The sequence below is a fragment of the Tamandua tetradactyla genome, chromosome 16 (assembly GCF_023851605.1).
Source record: "Tamandua tetradactyla isolate mTamTet1 chromosome 16, mTamTet1.pri, whole genome shotgun sequence".
Classification (NCBI taxonomy): domain Eukaryota; kingdom Metazoa; phylum Chordata; class Mammalia; order Pilosa; family Myrmecophagidae; genus Tamandua; species Tamandua tetradactyla.
In genome coordinates, this window is record NC_135342.1 from 62,357,042 (window position 1) to 62,371,316 (window position 14,275).

The following is a 14,275-nucleotide window of genomic DNA, read 5'->3' on the forward strand; positions in this document are numbered from 1 at the left end:
AACTCACTGTAGCATGGAGGAGACACTGACGCCGACGTTTACAAACATTTGCTGAACACAATCAGCTGGTAGGGATGAAGTCGCTCACAGCAGCATATCAGGGAATGAAGGGGGGTGGGGTGGAGACTGAGGATTTAATGCTGGCCTGAGGGAATCTTCTAAAATCAGATGGGTTTCCAAGCTGCTTGCCCATTAATGTGGTTTTCAGTTTTGTGCCCAGATAGATTCTGGGACTGGGGACCAAAAATGTGGCAGAAATTTGATGGGAGAAGATTAAAGGGGAGACACGTTGTAATTATTGCTTAACCATAAATGTAGCTGGGCAAGATGCCTTGATTTACACACAGGTTGCTAAAGGCAGTTAGGGAAAACAAAATGTAGGCAACAAGAATTGTCTTCCAAAATTTACAAAATTCATGTCTGAGACAGCATCATGAAGGTGCAGAGAACCTGCTCACAGGCATTAATTGAAGCAGTCTTCCTTGGAAAATGATAGTTTAAATGATCAATACCCTTTTTTGAAAGAATACTTTCAAAGTATTTCTTTTTTGTTCAAAGTATTTCAAGATTTAAAAAAGGTGTTTCTTTTTAAAAACTGACTTCATTTATTCCCACTCCTTTAAAAAAAAAGGATATGTAGAAGCTTATAACAAAGATATGACAGTAAAGTTATTAAAATAGAAATGGAAAATTAGAACCCAGTTAGAAAAGAAAATTCGCATTTTCTAACCACAACATAACTTCTCTGACCAAGCACTAAATTCAGCTCTGAGCATCCTAGAATCCAAGGTAAAAAGTGAAACATAATCAATTACATAGCTTCAAAAATAAAAATGGACAAAGTACATCAATTTATGAGTATTGGATTATTTTTGAATTTATAAAAGTTAGGAGAGGTAGGTGCAACTTCTGGGAAAATAGGAATGTATGATATTGGGAAAACATTAAGTTATCTTTCCGTGAGGGAGATATTTTAGGAATATTTTGAAAGAAAAATGTTGATTTTGATTTTTTTTCTGTGAGAGGGGCAAAGCTTTGACCAGTGATGGTAGACACACCCTCTAAGGTCTGAGTGGAGTGGCTGATTGAGTTTATTGCTGAACAAATCACTTCCTCTTATGAGTGAGACAAGACCAGGACCCAGGAATTCGGCAGTGTTTGATCCATTCTTAGAAGGGAGCTGTGTACTGTTCATCTGGTCTGCCTAGACAAGGCCTGGATCATTTTACACTTAAAGAATGCAAGAATGCAAACATGGCTCTGCCTCCCCTAGGTTGAGAACTCTTCAAGAGCAAGGACTCATTCCCAGCACCCCCAGGTATCTGCCTGGTACTAATAACCAGTCAATTAGTGTTGGGTCATAATACCTCACCAATTAAAACAGGCATAGCATACACAAGCTGACAAGCATCGTTCATACCTAGTGTGAGCATTTTTAGAACTCTCAATGCCAACGATCAAATCTACCTGAGATTTTACCGTAGAGCCTGTTGGGACTGACCTGCCCCAAGGCAGACAGGCAATTATGCAGTATCAGGTGAATGGGTTCAGTTGTGATTCTGGACTGCTGGTTTAGAAGAATGCCTTTCACCTGATGGAGTGCTCGCCGAGGGGCTGTGCTCAGGCGAGCAGTGTCAGTATCTGTCCTGCCATCCCAGCACGTCTCACAAGGGCCCTGCAGGTGGTGGCTGGGCCCTGATGGGGTAGGGAGGGGCCAGTGTTCAAGGAGGGACCCCCAAGGTGAATGCAGACCTATTGCTAGCTGTCATCCTGAGAGGTGGAATTCCAGCAGGCACTGCATTTTACTAACCAGTTTGTGACACTTTTATCCTCAATAGTTCAGTACTCTAAAGAACCTTTATGATTCTCCATTTCATTTGAAAACTTCCTAGAGAGCTCATTTCAGGGTAGGGGTGGGGAGTGGGGGTAGGGCAGTAGTACAGCACAGCTTTGCTGAGAAATGGAGTCCTAGGCCACGTGGACAGGGTCTCAAGGAGGCACCTGAGGTTGGGGATGCTGGGAGGTGGAGTACAGTGGGGCACAGCAGGCTGTGGCCTGGACTTCAAGCCCCCAGGTAGAGAGAGAGACAATCTGCAAGCAAGGCATGGTCTAGTGGCTAAGGCAGTGCCACATGGGCCCCCTGTGTGCAACCCAAGCGGGGCATGTGTTGGGAGCAGTAATGACGAAAGGAGGTGTGTGGGATGAAAGTGCTGCCTCTGGACACCAAAGCAGGTCTGACACTGGCCGGGAGGCTTTGGGTAAGCGAGGCTTGCTTGGTGGGTCTCAGTGTTCGTCATCTCTGAAGCAAGGATTTTAACAGCACCTAAACTGATGGGGTGTTCCTAGGGTAAAATATACACAAAGCCCTCGCTGTATGCTCCTCATTGAAGGCCCCACCAGCTCCCTCTCCAGATCTGATCCTCACCAACTTGGCATGGGCTTTACACCCCAAGAGAGAGCTTTGTTACCCAATGGGGATCACCTCATGGTCTCCCTGACCTGTCTGAAAAGCGGGGCACCAAGATTTTCTGTTTTTTCCCCTGATGGCTATGAGGATCAGGTGCTATGAAGGCCCTGGAAAGCCCATCTCCACAACCCCCCAGGCCAGAGAACCAAGTCTTAGGGCACAGAAGCATTCAGCTCAGAACCCGGGACACACCAGTACCAACTGGGGTTGATCTATAGGTGTGAGGAAGCCCAGGGCTCAGGGTGCAGATACTCCTGGTGCGGGGCAGGAAAGGAAGGCCAGGGTGGTAGGCCTTGCCATCCACAGGCCTGGGATGGCCTCTCCATCCTGAACCTTTGTTGGTCTTGTCACATTAGATGCCATCTAGTAGATGCCTTGCCGTACAAGGCCCAAGCACAAATGATGCATGAATCCTCCCTCTCAAGGGGACTTTACCATCATGACTGCCAGCCTCTGGTTGTTTGGACAGTGAGGGTAGGATTGTTAAATCTGGCAACGCTTAGTGATAGGGCAGTGCACCAGTGGATTTGAATCAGCCTGACTTTGGATACCTAAGGCTCATAAAAAGCTGTTAGTGAACAAGCCTCCCTGACTACAAATCCTTGTTTTGCTTCAGGGTTGACTGAGAATAATTTTATCTGTTTTTCTGCCACTATGGATGGAAATATTGGAGTAGATCCTGGGTTTTTTTGTTTTTTGTTTTTTTTAGTTCAAAAGTTTCCCAGACGTGGAGAATTTACAATATCAGGCAGCTGAAGGGCCCAACACTCCTGTTACGAGTAATTTCAGCAAAATAAAGAGTACTAGAGATACCTGCAGCACTGATGGACTTTGATCCTATGATCAATGGAGAGAATTTAGGCAGAGTGAAAGCATCTCATGGCGGGAACCATGGTACAGTCAGGTCAGGAATTGCACAGATTTTGTAGCAAATGCCAGTGTGCTCTGCCTAAGTGGGGAATTGGATGGGCATTGATGGCTGCCAATTTTGGGCAGTGGGGATGGCTGCTATTCAGTATTAAGGTATAAAGGAAGAGAACAGAATGAGCTTGAGAAGCCAGCAGGAAGAGACCATGCATCTGTCCTTCTCAATGGGCAGAAAGGAAGGCCAGCCCAATCTCTCCCAGCCCCCTTCTTGTCAAGGTCCAGACTTGTCTTCCTGCTAAGACCACAGAGGGGTCTTTACGCACCTGTTACTTGGGCCCTGCTGGGGGCATGTAGAGTGAGGGACTCTAGTTACTGGGGGAAAGGGATGTCATACTGCCTGGCCAGATAAGGGCCCAGAATAGGGGTCTGAGAGAAACTCCCTGACATCCTCCAGCATCCCCTGCCAAAGTAACCATTATAAGTCAGGCTAGAGGCTGGCATTTGTGGGGTCCAGACCAGGATTCTCCATCCTGCTTGGGATCTCTCTTCCCCTCCCCCTGAACAGCATAGGGAGGTTGAGCTGACAGCCAGTTGGACTGACCACAGAACCCAGGGTAGTGCCTGGCAGGCAGGGATAACCGTGTATCTTGGCTTGGGGCATTAGGCCAGTGGACACTTTGGTTCCTTGTAGGTGCCTTAATAGTAAAATTTTCTTCTAAGTCTTCATCACCCATTCATCCTCATAATCTACACTTCCTACCCTTTCCTCCTTATACCTTTCCTAGGAGGGCCTCCTGGGTCTCCCCTAGACTCATCTGGCTAGACACAGCTCTACCCAGCTATGGTCTCTGGCTTCCTGGCTTCCATGCATTGCACTTCCCCACTGCACAGCCTACCTCTTGGGCCGTTTCCTTCTGTCTTCTTGCTGGTTCTAGATGTGGGCCTCGACACAGTGCCATCTTTGGCCCATTCCTCTTCTCAGCAAATGCCCCTTTGCTGCTCACAAGCTTCCTGATGCAACTGACACTCACTGACCTCTTCCCACTTCAGTGAATCTCCTGGTCCAGGTCCCCATTTCCAGCTGTCTGCCTGCCACCTTCTCAAACTCATCATGCCACAAACATTTACTGATGTCTTAGTTTCATATGGCTGCCATAACAAAGCACCCGAAATTGGGTAACTTAAGCAAGACAGCCCCCAAAACCCCAAAGTGCTCAAACCACTGTTCAAATCCTTCTGGGATTTATCGAGGCATCACTCTGGACAAACCTACCAAATCTCATACCCTATTCAAGGTTCCATTGTACTAAGGTGTTCAATTAAGCTGTCCACATAAGTTATATTAGGAGATGCACTAGTCAAAATATAAATTTTGTACCAAATAAATATTTTTACTTTAGTCTCACACATAAGTTTTAAAATATGAATTACCATCTATTTTCAACACCCTGTGTTATTGATGTTCCTTTGTTCTTCCTCATGCAAAACATTTTTAAATTTCTACATTTAATCACTATCATCATACACTCTAGGCATTCCTAGAGTATACCATCTCAGTCTTTATTGTATATCTTTCCTTCTGATTTCATTTGTGCCCCCAGGCCTCCTCCCTCTATCATTTTCACATTCAGCTTCATTCAGTGTATAACATTGTATTGCAGTTAGGCAGTATTGGGCTATCCATTTCTGAATTTTTACAATCAGTCCCGTTGCACAATCTGTATCCCTTCAGTTCCAATTACCCAATATCTACTGTATTTCTATCTCCTGATGACCTCTATTCTTAACTAAAGTTATCCAAGTTCATTCATTAATGTTAGTACATATCAGTGAGACCATGCAGTGTTTGTCCTTTTGTTTCTAGCTAGTCTCACTCAACATAATGTCCTTAAGGTCCATCCATGTTGTTGCATACTTCTTAACTTTATTCTGGCTTACAGATGCATAATATTCCATCATATGTATATACCAGGTGGTTTAGCCATTCGTCTGTTGATGGGCATTTCGGCTGTTTCCATCTCTTGGCAATTGCAAATAATGCTGCTATAAACATTGGTGTGCAAATGTCTGTTTCTTTGCCCTCATGTCCTCTGAGTAGATACCTAGCAATGGTATTGCCAGGTCATATGGCGATTCTATACTTAGCTTCCTGAGGAACCACCAAACTCCCTTCCACAGCAGTTGTACCATTTGACATTCCCACCAACAGTTGATAAGTGTGCCTCTTTCTCCACATCCTCTCCAGCACTTGTTGTTTTCTGTTTTATCTATAATGGCCATTCTGGTGGGTGTGAGATGATATATCATTGTGGTTTTGATTTGCATTTCCCTAATAGTCAGGGAAGTTGAGTATCTTTTCATGTGCCTTTGGCTATTTGTATTTCCCCTTCTGAGAAGTGTCTGTTCAAGTCTTTTGCCCATTTTTCAATTGGGTTGTCTGCCTTTTTGTTGCTGAGTTGAACAATCTCTTTATATATTCTGGATACTAGACCTTTATCTGATATATTGTTTCCAAATATTGTCTCCCATTGTGTAGGCTGTCTTTTTACTTTCTTGATGAAGTTCTTTGATGCACAAAACTGTTTAATTTTGAGGAGTTTCCATTTATTTATTTATTTATTTATTTCTTCAGTGCTCCTGCTTTGGGTGTAAGGTCTAGGAAACCACCTCCTATTATAGGATTTATAAGATATTTCCCTACATTTTCTTCTAACAGTTTTATGGTCTTAGATCTAATGTTTAGGTCTTTGATCCATTTTGAGTTAATTTTTTGTATAGGGTGTGAGATATGAATCTTCTTTCATTTTTTTCCATGTGGATATCCAGTTCTCTAGACACCATTTATTGAAGAGACTGTTCTGTCCCAGGAGAGTTGGCTTGACTGTCTTATCAAAGATCAATTGTCCATAGATGACAGGGTCTATATCTGAACATTCTATTCAATTCCAGTGGTCAGTAAATCTATCTTTATACCAGTACCATGCTGTTTTGACCACTGTAGCTTCATAATATGCCTTAAAGTCAGGTAGTGTGAGACCTTCGACTTCATTGTTCTTCTCAGAATACTTTTGGCTATTCGGGGCATCTGCCCTTCCAGATAAACTTGGTTATTGGTTTTTAGTTCTGAAAAGTAAGTTTTGGTGATTTTAATTGGTATTGCATTGAATCAATTGAAGTCAATTTAGGTAGAATTACATCTTAACCATATTTAGTCTTCCAATCCATGAATACAGTATGCCCTTCCATTTATTTAGGTCTCCTGTGATTTCTTTTAACAATTTCTTATAGTTTTCTATGTACAGATCTGTTGTCTCTTTAGTTAAATTTATTCCTAACTATTTTTTTCTTTTGGTTGCAACTGTAAATGGAATTTTTTTTCTTGATTTCCCCTTCAGACTGTTCTTTACTAGTATATAGAAACACTACAGATATTTGAGTGTTGATCTTGTAACCTGTCACTTTGCTGTACTCCTTTATTAGCTCTAGTAGTTTTGCTGTGGATTTTTGGGGGTTTCAACATATAGTATCATATCATCTGCAAACAGTGAGAGTTTTACTTCCTCCTTTCCAATTGTAATGCCTTGTATTTATTTTTCTTGTCTAATTGCTCTGGCTAGAGCTTCCAACACAATGTTGAATAACAATCATGATAGTGGACATCCTTGTCTTGTTCCTGATCTCAGGGGGAAAGTTTTCAGTTTTTCCCCATTGAGGTTGATGTTAGCTGTGGGTTTTTCATATATTCCCTTTACCATGTTGAGGAAGTTCCCTTCTATTCCTATCCTTTGAAGTGTTTTCAACAAGAAAGGATGTTGAATTTTGTCAAATGCCTTTTCGGCATCAATCGAGATGATCATGTGGTTTTTCTGCTTTGAGTTGTTGATATGGTGTATTACATTGATGATTTTCTTATGTTGAATCATCCCTGCATACCTGGGATGAATCCTACTTGGTCATGGTGTATAATTCTTTTAATGTGGTGCTGGATTCGATTTGCAAGAATTTTGTTGAAGATTTTTGCATCTATATTCATAAGAGAGATTGGTCTGTAGTTTTCTTTTTTTTTAATATCTTTGTCTGGCTTTGGAATGAGGGTGATGATGTTGGCTTGGTAGAATGAGTTAGGTAGCTTTCCCTCTTCTTCAATTTGTTTGAAGAGTTTGAGGAGGATTAGTACTAATTCTTTCTTGAATGTTTGGTAGAATTCACATTTGAAGCCCTCTGGTCCTTGACTTTTCTTTTGGGGGAACTTCTTAATGACTGACTCAGTTTCTTTACTTGTGATTGGTTTATTGAGGTCATCTATTTCTTCCTGAGTCAATGTTGGTTGTTCATGCCTTTCTAGGAAGTTGTCCATTTCATCTACATTGTCGAGTTTATTAGCATAAAGTTGTTCATGGTATCCTCTCATTACTTCCTTTATTTCTGTGGGGTCAGTGGTTATGCATCCTCTTCCATTTCTGATTTTATTTATTTGCACCCCCCCTTTCTTCTTTTCGTCAACCTTGCTAAGGGACCATCAATCTTATTGATTTTCTCATAGAACCAATTTCTGGTTTTGTTGATTTTCTCAATTGTTTTCATGTTCTCAATTTCAGTTATTTCTGCTCTAATCTTCATTATTTCTTTCCCTTTACTTGCTTTGGGGTTAGTTTGCTGTTCTCTCTCTAGTTCTTCCAAGTGGACAGTTAATGCCTTAATTTTTGCTCTTTCTTCTTTTTTGATATAGGCATTTAGGGCAATAAATTTCCCTCTTAGTACTGCCTTTGCTGCATTCCATAAATTTTGATATGTTGTGTTTTCATTTTCATTTTCCTCGAGATATTTACTGATTTCTCTTGTAATTTCTTCCTTGACCCACTGGTTGTTTAAGAGTGTGTTGCTGAGCCTCCATATATTTGTTAATTTTCTGGCCTTCTTCCTATTATTGATTTCCAACGTCATTCCTTTATGATCTGAGAAAGTGTTTTGTATGATTTCAATCTTTTTAAATTTACTGAGACTTGCTTTGTGACCCAGCATATGGTCTATCCTTGAGAATAATCCATGAGCACTTGAGAAAAAGGTATATCTTGCTGTTGTGTAATGTTCTATAAATGTCTGCTAAGTCTAGCTCACTTATTGTATTATTCAAATTCTCTGTTTCTTTGTTGATCCTCTGTCTAGATGTTCTGTCCATTGATGAGAGTGGGGAATTGAAGTCTCCAACTATTATGGTAGATGTGTCTATTTCTCTTTTCAGTGTTTGCCTCATGTATTTTGGAGCATTCTGCATAAATATTTATGATTATTATGTCTTCTTATTGAATTGTTCCTTTTATTAATACATAGTGTCCTTCTTTGTCTCTTTTAATTTTCTTACATTTGAAGTCTAATTTGTTGGATATTAGTATAGCTACTCCTGCTCTTTTCTGATTGTTATTTGTATGGAATACCTTTTCCCAACCTTTCACATTCAACCTGTGTTTATCTTTGGGTCTAAAATGTATTTCCTGTAGAGAGCATATAGATGGATCCTGTTTTTAATCCATTCTGCCAGTCTATGTCTTTTGATTGGGGAGTTTAATACATTAACATTTAGTGTTATTACTGTATGGGCAGTACTTTCTTCTACCATTTTACCTTTTGGATTTTATATGTCATATCTAATTTTCCTTTTTTTTTTTTTTTACCTTTACTGAGTCTTCATTTCTACACTCTTCTCCTCACCTCTCTTTCCTGTCTTTTTCTATCTGTCTCTAGTGCTCCCTTTAGTATTTCTTGCAGAGCCAGTCTCTTGGTCACAAATTCTCTCAGTGATTTTTTGTCTGAAAATGTTTTAACTTCCCCCTCATTTCTGAAGGACAATTTTGCTGGATATAGAATTCTTGGTTGGCAGTATTTCTCTTTTAGTAATTTAAATATATCATCCCATTGTCTTCTTGCCTCCAAGGTTTCTGCTGAGAAATCTACACATAGCCTTATTGGGTTTCCCTTGTATGTAATGGATTGCTTTTCTCTTGCTGCTTTCAAGATTCTCTCTTTCTCTTTGACATTTGACATTCTGATTAGTAAGTGTCTTGAAGTACATCTATTTGGATCAATTCTGTTTGGGGTACACTGCATTTCTTGGATCTGTAATTTTAAGTCTTTCATAAGAGTTGGGAAATTTTCAGTGATAATTTCCTCCATTAGTTTTTCTCCTCCTTTTCCTTTCTTTTCTCCTTCTGAGACACCCACAACATATTTTTTCATGCACTTCATGTTGTTATTAAATTCCCTGAGTTCCTGATCATATTTTCCCATTCTTCACCCTATATTTTCTTTTGCTTGTCAGAGTTCAGATGTCCCATCCTCCAGTTCACTGATCCTATCTTCTGCCTCTTGAAATCTGACATTGTAGGTTTCCATTGTTTTTTTTCCATCTCTTCTACTGTGCCTTTCATTCCCATAAGTTCTGTGATTTGCTTTCTCAGACTTTCAATTTCTTCTTTTTGTTCATTCCTTGCCTTCTTTCTATCCTCCCTCAGTTCACTGATTTGATTTTTGATGAGGTTTTCCATGTCTGTTCGAACATTCTGAATTAATTATTTCAACTCATTTGAATTGTTGGTTTGTTCCTTTGACTGGGCCATATCTTCAATTTTCCTAGTATGTGATTTGTTATTTTATGTTGGTGTCTAGGTATTTAATTACCTTAATTAATTTATTCTGGAGATTGTGTTCACTTTTTTTTACCAGGATTTTCCTGCTGGATGACTTTGTTGTCTATCTGTTCTTTGTCATTCAGTTCAGCTTATTCTGGACCTCTAGCTTAGGTTTATTTAACAGATCAGAATTTTTCAGTACTTGTTTTCTTGTTTCTTGCCCTGCCTGTATGATGCCTTTTTTCACTCCTTAGGAGGGTCTACTTAGAGGTATGGGCATACTTTAGAGGTATGGGCAAGGACTGTTTACTTCCTACCTCCTGGAATAGCTGAGGCTGTGGAGGCCAGAGGAAGAGCAGTGTGGTCCCACATGAGCTGACAGGACAGTGAGTGCCGTGACTGCCACCCTGCAGGGAATCACTTGAACCCATGCCCAGTGAATCCAGCAAAGCCTCCTTCACTGTTGTCAGAGAGCAGGTATTATAGACCCCAGCCAGATTTTCCCAGACCAAACTGGCCTCCTCTCAGGAGGAAAGAGTCACCTGCATCAGTTTTACCTGAGGGTGAGACCCAACAGATTGAAAGGCTTTCCTATGAAGCCTCTGGGCTCTCCGTTTTTCCTATCCTGCCCAGTATGTGGCACTTTTCTGCCTGCAAGTCCCACCAGCATAAGGTGATGCAGTACTTTAACTTCAGCAGACTCTCCCTGCTGGGGGCATGGTGGAGACAGAGGAGAAGTTGTAGTCTGATTTTAATCACTTCACTTTTCCAGACCCTGGGGTCTGAATTACTTGAGGGAGGGATTCCACCTGAGCTGGGACCTACCCTTCTCGTAGGGAAGGCACAGGCTCCAGACAAACACTCAAACAAGCTTAATTCTGCCTATGCCAGGGGCAGTGGAGCCTGAGAAGCCTTGCAGCTGTATCCAAAGAGCAGTCAAGCCATAGAAACACAGACACCAAAACGAAAGAGAAAAATCCTTTTCAGAGCAGGACCCCAGTTCCTCGGGTTTGCCAATAAAGAACTTAAGTTGGTACGTTGCTGTGTGTATCTCCAGGTCCTATGTGCCGCCTCATTCCTTCAGGGCCCAGACCTTTTCAAATCCAAAAAAAAAAAAAAAAGACTGTTTCTGTTTTCTTTTTCTGTCAGCCCTACCCCCTCTGCACCAGGCAAAAACCAGCGACCTCTGCTTTTACTCGAGGTTCAACTGAGCTGAGGACCTTTTTTAAGTAGTGAGAATTTGTTCATTAATTCCACAATTGGAGTTTGGTTGTGCTCAGCCCCTGCTGCTGGTAAACTCTCTTTCCTTTCCCCTCTGGGAAGCAGCGAGGGGTGGGGGTGGGGGACGCTGGCCGCCACAACTTGGGGAACTCACGGTTCTGGGTGGGCTCGCAGCCAGTCCAGCTGGTCCAGACTGGGGTATGCTGTGTGTCCAGTCACTGACGTGGCCCCAGTGGTTGTTCTGTACTGTTCCTGGCTATTTATTAACTGCTGTGGAGGACAAATTAAATCCCACATCTCGCTAGGCCACCATCTTTGCCCTCTCCTCTTATTTAACATTTAGTTGTGATATAATTATCTATTTACAAAAAAGTAAAACCAGATTCAAGAGTGAAAAGACAAGATATGTGGTTCTACAAATCTTAGATGGGTGAAATCATCACAAAGAGGACAGGCTCCCAATTCCCACTCAAGACTGATATCCTATGACCCCTATATTTCATAACGAGGGCCCCCGAGTTATGAAGACATTATGAAATTATATTCTATGTCCATTGCTTAGGAAGGCAGGCCAGTGCAAATACACGTGGAGAAGTTGTGCTTTAAAAAATTTAGGCAATTGGAGAGGGAACGGAACCACATTCACCGTGCACCAATCACATACCCATTACTCTAAATATGTTAACCTCCTAACAGTCCTACAAGCAACTGTATCTTTACCATTTTGTAGAAATGAAAACAGACTCAGAAGTGAAGTGATTCATCCCAGATCATAGTGCTGATGCTTTTTTCACTTGGCCCTCTGCTTCCCTCCAGTTCTAGTCTAAGTGCCCACGTGAAATTCCTGCTCTCTGACAACAGTGAAGGAGGCTTTGCTGGATTCACTGGGCCTGGGTTCAAGTGATGCCCTGCAGGGTGGCAGTCACGGCACTCGCTGTCCTGTCAGCTCAGGGGACCACACTGCTCTTCCTCTGGCCTCCATAGCCTCAGCTATTCCAGGAGGTAGGAAGTAAACAATCCTTGCCCATACCTCTAAATCTAAAGCAATCTTCCCTCTCCTGTGGGAAGGTGTTGGCTCACATGGAAGCTACTTATGTGGAGACTATCCTTGGGGGAAAATTACTCTTGAAAGACTTTGATGGTGATGGGCTGTGTTTTTCACTCTAACTACTCAGAAAAATGCATCCATTTCAACTTTTTCAAAACAATGGAAAATCATTGAGGTGTTTCCTGTGTAAAGGTCAAACTGTTAAAAGATAAGTGGACTCAGAAATCCATGCTGATCATGAAAATGTGGCAGTATATTAAAATGGATCCAAAAAAGGATTTAATCCTCCTTCAGAAACTGCTCATAATCTCCTCTCCAATCTCTGCCATGTGTGTTAAATTCCTGTTTTAGGTTCAAGGACAAAGTAAGTGACTTTCAAGGGGTAGAGCATGGGCTGTACAGGCAGGGAGTCCTGAATCAGATAGATCCCTAACCAGCTGCCACAAACCAAGTATGATACCCTGAGCAAGTCTCCTCACCAACCTGAGCCTCGATCCAATCACCTGAAAAATAGGGAGGCTTCAACATCTTGGTGCTCTCCTAAAGGGCCTGGGGTTCTGCTGGGCATGGTCCAGGCAGGTGGACGTTGAAAACTTTCTTGCTATTCTATCCTTGACTCGTACCTGAGATGCAGGCAGATGAGGCCTGGCTTGGCCAGCTGGTGATACCGATGCTGAAGAGGGTGCTGCTAGACCACAGTCCCAAGATTGATGACTGCTCTGACTTACCTTTACCACTCCCCCTCCCCAACCCACTCCTGGCCACTTGTTATCCCCAGAGTCTGATAGGCTCAACTGGTAGAGACTTGGATGACCTGTGAGGTCCTTACAGCTGGAAGATTACAAGTGGCTGTGAGATTACCATCATCACACATCCTTTGAGAGGACCTTTTTAAAGGGCACTTGGCAATATAATTGCTTTTGTGAAAATCCTTTTGTGAGGATTTTGAAAACATAGCCAGACAGTAAAAATTATCATTTTTCTTTCTTATTAATTACAAACTGGGACAAAGTCTTTAAGGGTGTCTTGGAGAAAAGTTGTATGCTTACTTGTGTGCAGCCCGACCTGTGGGATAGGTCTATCCTGGTCTCTCCCACACTAGCCCGCCCACTGGGGTATGGAAGAGGGGGTGTGGGGGATGGAGTCCATAGGAATCTGATTCTGGCATCTAGGTGTCCTGGGGGCAGTCCCTGGGCCTAGGTGGATTTCCAAGTCCCACAGTCAGGAATTGGCCTTTGTTTTGATTTGCATCCAAGTAGAATAGACCATGTGCAAAGACATGCAGGGAAAATGCTGGCTTCTGTGTTAGCCAACAGAGGCCAAGCCAACATGAGGGAGGCTGGCAGCCAGATTCTTCAGACATCAGATCTAGAAAGCATTATGTCTGATTTGTGTTCTGCAAAGAATACACAGGTTGCCAGGAGGGAAAGGGCTTCAGGGCTTCAACGCCATGAAGGAGGTTGTCTTTATCACCCAGGCACCTGGTAGAGGGGAGGCAGGAGATGATGACGCTGGAGGACTGATAACCAGTAACAGGTGAGCCATGGAGGGAGGAGAGAGAGGAATAGGAGGAAGGCTTTCAGGTCTCTGGCCTTGGGAATTGGGTGGGTGGTGAGGCCAGATCTGAGAAGGGGATGGGGACAAAGAGATGCAGGTTTAGTCATCTGTCATTAAGTCAGAGTTGGTAGCAGCTGAGGTAACTGAGGGATATACAGGATGACCTGTCCATGAGAGTGTGGGACATAAAAGTGTGCAGATAGGGATAGAGTCAAGCCATAGATAGGACATGGCCAGCATACAGGTGGCTGGTAACTGAAGCCAAGGGTGTGGATAAGATTCTCCATGGAGAGTGCAGGGTGAAACACAAAGAGGGGCAAGGAAGAAACTCCAAGAATCACTGACATTTGAATTTAAGGAAGCAGACTCTGGAGAACCTGAGGTGTGGCAGAGAGGTGAACTGGGAGAGCATGGAGTCAGGGAGGCCCCAGAGATTGAGTCTGCAGGGTTTGGGGTCAGCAGGGAAGTTCATCTTGGAGGGTAGGATCA

The 14,275-nt window shown here is 42.6% G+C and overlaps 1 protein-coding gene across 1 annotated transcript in view; it reads right to left on the reverse strand.

The window, feature by feature from the left end:
• SMPD3 (sphingomyelin phosphodiesterase 3) overlaps nucleotides 1-14,275 on the reverse strand; it is a 103,960-nt gene that overhangs the window by 54,113 nt on the left and 35,572 nt on the right. The window lies entirely within an intron of this gene.